This window comes from Rhagoletis zephyria, unplaced genomic scaffold, assembly GCF_001687245.7.
Source record: "Rhagoletis zephyria isolate East Lansing unplaced genomic scaffold, Rhagoletis_zephyria_1.1 Rzeph_scaffold_02114, whole genome shotgun sequence".
Lineage (NCBI taxonomy): Eukaryota > Metazoa > Arthropoda > Insecta > Diptera > Tephritidae > Rhagoletis > Rhagoletis zephyria.
The window spans coordinates 88,604-93,653 of record NW_016159198.1 but is presented as its reverse complement, the minus strand read 5'-3'; positions in this window follow the sequence as shown (position 1 = coordinate 93,653).

Here is a 5,050-nt window from a genome sequence, read left to right as displayed (position 1 = left end):
AGTCCGATTGTTATTCGTCTACTATGTTTTGTGCTTGACATTCGCATTTTTTTTTTTGGGGGGCCGATTGGACGGACAGAAATGTATCTGGCAGTTGGTTGAATGCGTTCATAGATTTCTGCAATAAAAATAGTATGTAGACATGACAGCTGTCAGATACAACTACGCAGCGTTGCACCGAAAAATGTAAATTTTATGAGGCGGGTCTTTTCTTTTCTAATACTAATAAAAAATAAAAAGGAGAACACAAACATTTTTTTTTTCGAATTTTAAAATTATCTGAAAAAAATGGCCACCTTTGCAATTTTCTGATTTTTTTCGATTTAAATTTTTGTAAAAGAATATTTCAAACGCAATTTCATGCCACAGTGTATAACAGGAAAAGAAACGAGTCCTCTGCAGTGGAATTCTGACAATCGCTATGCTAAATTTTCCTTGCCAAATTCCTCTAAAAAAACAAAATATATAAAATGTGCGATCAACAAAATCTGGCAGAGGATATGGTGAGCATTTGACCAGATGTTGCATGTCGGTAGGCGCGCCTGCTATTCTTTTAAAGATTTTTGGCGACCAAAATTGGCGATAAGTAATATTGGAATCCGGCTGCTGGTTGGGATAGTGATTCCAAGACGAAAGAGAAACAAATTAGAAAAAAAAACTCAGATATTCAGTTGGAAACCCGACTAACGCTAAGTACCTGCAAAACTTGGTCTGCAGTTCTTCTCTAGAAGCATAGTCAGACGGTAACGTCAATCCGCTTTAAGGTACAATTGATCCGATCAAAATTATACACTGATAAAAGGCAGATTCGCGGATTGACCGAGCCGTCAGATCGTGGGAAAAATTTTGGTTAAATATTTGTTAGTTCATTCTTCTTCTTCTGCTTAACTGGCGGTTTAATCGCCAAAACGATATTAGCCTAGTCCAGGGATGGGCTTGGTCAAAGAACCAGCAAGTGCTACGCAAGAGCTAAATCAGTTCTTATGGTAAAAGGGTGTACAAAATACATTAAAAGCATCATACATATATATTAGTAATGAGAGTCGGAGTACTAGAAATTTGAATACGCTCTTCTTCCCCCTTCATGCTGGCTCTTGATGTTACCCCTCATCTACCACCTAAATGTGTCAAGCAGCTCCTAAGTGCAAAAGGCTTCTGGGCCCACTTTGCCCATCTCTGGCCTAGTCCAACAAAGAACGCCAGTTGTTTCTTTTTGTGCCAACTGACAACAATTGGAAATGCCAAGTGAAGCCAAGTCCTTCTCCACCTGGTCATTCCGAGGCAGAGGAAGCTTTGGTCTTCCTCTGTTGCCAGCATCGCGAATGCTGTCAGAGCTGGAGCGTTTCATTCTATTCGAACGACATGACCAAACCAGCAGAGCCGCACTGCAAAGCTCATACATTGTTAAATCGTCTGCGGTAGTCGCCATCGCTAACACGCAATCTTTCTCGCGACAACTCCAAAAGCCGCCCCATCACATATCCTCATTGTCCATGCTCCCGTGCCATGCACTAGCACGGGCATAACTAGTGACTTATGGAGGGTAATTTGGTACGACGAGAGAGGACTTTACGTCTGAATTGCCTACCCAGTCTCTTCTCTATCGATCGTTACCAACTCTGACGGATCTGGTGGTATTTCTCAACGTTATTTTACACAGCCCTTATATTATGCATCGTTACCAACTCTGACGGATCTGGTGGCATTTCTCAACGTTATTTTACACAGCCCTTATATTATGCATTGAAACCCAAGAGCACGCGTTACTACTGATCGCAGCATGGCACTGTAGGCGGCATCTTTTCTCTCTGGAGTCCGTTTAGTTCTTCGCCGGCTATTGAGTGGGAAATGTGGTTCCACTGTTCGCATAAGTCGCTTTGTTGAAGAGTTCTCTCAGAGAGCAGGTGTGAGGGTCGAGTGGTGTTGACGCTGGTTGTCGTTCCCTGTGTTGCGAAATGAACTTTGGTTTAGCCCTTGGAAGGCACTGGATCGAGCTTCCGTCTATCACAAAATCAGCGATATGGGTTTTCGTTTTTCGATCTGGAGACAGACACGTAGCTTGATGGAATGCTTTATGCTACACCCTATTACTGCATATTACCATGTTCCGTGTGAAGGCGAAGTCGAACAGCGTCATAGCACTGCCAGATAGAGCCCGTTTTGTGTGTTTCGCTCAAGGATGAAAGTGACAGTTGAGTAAAATGCGTGTGTTTACACAGAGAACAAACGTTGGCCAACACTCAAAATAAAACTAAAACAAATAAAAATCTAAATATTTAACTTTTGAAAATTGCTTTGACCGAGGATGAACTTGGGCGCTACGAAATTGTAGTAAGCAGCTCTAAGCACTATAAGGGCCACAAAATATATACTTATAGATAAGTATGTATGCGGAAAATCTACCATCTGTCTCGTTACCAAGTGCTCAGCTCAGCGCAAGGACACCTATAGCATAGACAGATGGCAGCATTTATGCACATCTATTCGTTTTTACTTTTTTTTTTGGCTATCAGGAGATTATCCTCAGCTAAGATTTGTCGATGAACAGCGTCGAAGAACAGAGGCCATATTTCTGTAGATCAAGAACTCTACTTCGGGGAAAACAAACAGTAGAGGCCAATTCTTTGGCTAAATTTGCCAGAAACTGTTTACAGAAGTGTAACTTTGTAAAGCATCCATGCCCATTACCCAAAAACATATAAATCACAGTTTCAAACTTTATACAAAATTTGCGAAAATTCATCAAAATCTCAACCTTTTAATCTGAATCTTTAGAACATTTTTGGGTATGCAGTTTTATAGCCCATACAATTCTAGTCTGCTACTTTTTCGGTTTTTTTTTATATAAAAAGTGCAATTTTAAAAAAAAATTGCCTTTGATTTTTTGAAATTTTATTGCTTACGATCTCCTACGTTTTATTTCGTAAGAAATTCATGCTTATGTGGAAAAAAGTGCAAAAAACCGTCACAAAAAAAAAATTCTCAAAAATCAACTCGATTTTTTAGCCGGTTGAAACTTGAACTTCATTAGACTAGCCTCTCTACACACTCCAAAACCAAAGGAGACTTGATGTCAAATGATGATAGAGCCTTAAGAGCCACCTGACTATCTCTCGCAATTAGTATCCTCTCGCTTCGAGAATTTCTTCGAATGCGAATCACCGCACACAGACTGATGGCATAGACCTCGGTTTGAACGATGCTAGGGAAGGTTCCCAGGGGCACCGAAAGCTTCAGTATTGGACCTCAAGCGGCTGATACAATTACCTCAGGCGTTTAAGAGCCGTTAGTATATCACAGCATTGTGCTCGACTGTATGTGACCTCCATAACAGAAGTACTTCACGTCGCCTTGAAGTAAGTAGGATTCCTTTTGAAAACTACCACTCTTCTAATATCGTCCCTGGAAAACAGAACTTGAGGGGGATGGGAACCTAGCTTGTCCCTGTTGTTAGATGATTGCACGTTGCCTTTGCTGAAACCCTCTCTCGCAAAATTAAGGAGAGTTCATTTTACAGATTCTTCAATTGAAATATGCAGTGTCTCGAGTTCCAGCTTATCTCCAGTGGTGCCTTCGAGCATGTGCGCCTTGCACCCGTAATGCAAACACACGCCAGCCGTTCAATCTTGGTGAGCGTGTGCCACACCGTGCCCAGAGTAGTCCTGGAAACCCAAACCACCGCACTATCAAATTATAAGTTTTTTGTTACCAAAATTAATTTTAAATTAACGATTACTGTAATCGTAATCCAAGTTCGTTCGAACGAACTTAGACTACGATTACAGTAATCGTAATTTAAAAAAAGTTAAAATTATGATTACTCCAAACTGACTAAAATTTTTTATTGCTTAAAATCATGTGGGGACTTATAATTCGATCAAATGAATCATAATTATGATTATAATTATAATAGATCAGAAAGGGAATTTGGGCTATTTACTTAGTTACGGCTTTCAGCGACGATGTGAGATAGGGTCTTTCTATATTAAGGCAACGATATATATTTTCCATTTGAATTAGTAATAAAAATTCTATTTGCTCCTACACTCGGCTTGTGATAGGCTAGACTGCCCTGAACCGCTTTTATTTTTGGTCTATATGCGTTCTTATTGGAAGCCTAAACATTTTGGTACCGAGTATCGAAAGTATTGAATACTTTTTAAATCGGTACCGAGTATCGATCAGTACTTAAATCCGATCTTGAAATCAATTTTTAAGTGATTTCCCGATGAGCTAGACTTGAAATTTCAAACATAGCTCGGAAGCCGGTGATAATGCATTATGCAAGATAAATTAATCCGCTAGGTGGCGCAGGTGTCGGAATATTTAAAAACCCTGTATTTAAAGTCCGATATGGTTCATAAAATGCATTTTGCTTAAAATGCATTTTACTTACGTGAGAATGAATTACTCTGCAAAAATTTTGCCTGATAGGTGGCGCAAGCGTCGATGTATGTTGTAAAATCCGAATTTTTGGTCCGATTTGGTTAATATTTAGAACGTACATATTACTTAAAAGGAAAGAGATAACTTCACAAAAAATTTGGCCGTTCGGTGGTACGGAGATCGTTTTTTGTTTTTTTACTAATCACGAATAAAAACTTGTGTCACAACTTTCTTTTTTTAATGACTTGCTTTTAAATTTAATTTTTCGATTATTAGCTAAGAATTCAAATATCTAGGATTGCAACAATAGAAATCGATAAAATTGGATTGGAAATGATAGCATTACATTTCAAGCCATTTAAAGTATTACAATCTTTTTCATTACGTAATTACTTAATTTTTAATATTTATTAAAAAATGATCATCTTGGTTGATTACAAAAATTCTTCAAAATTACCGATAAATTAAAGTCCAATTTTAAAACTTCGCACTCCCAAAAATCAACTCAGCATTTGTAGAATCTAGTTTGCTCGCTTTCACATCTCTAGTACAAGCCATGAGACATATCATGCTATCTTTATCTATCCGCGCCAACGGAAATGGAAACAGCCATCGATCTATGCTTTGCCCGTTTCGTTCGATTGGCAAAGTGGAATAAAAATTG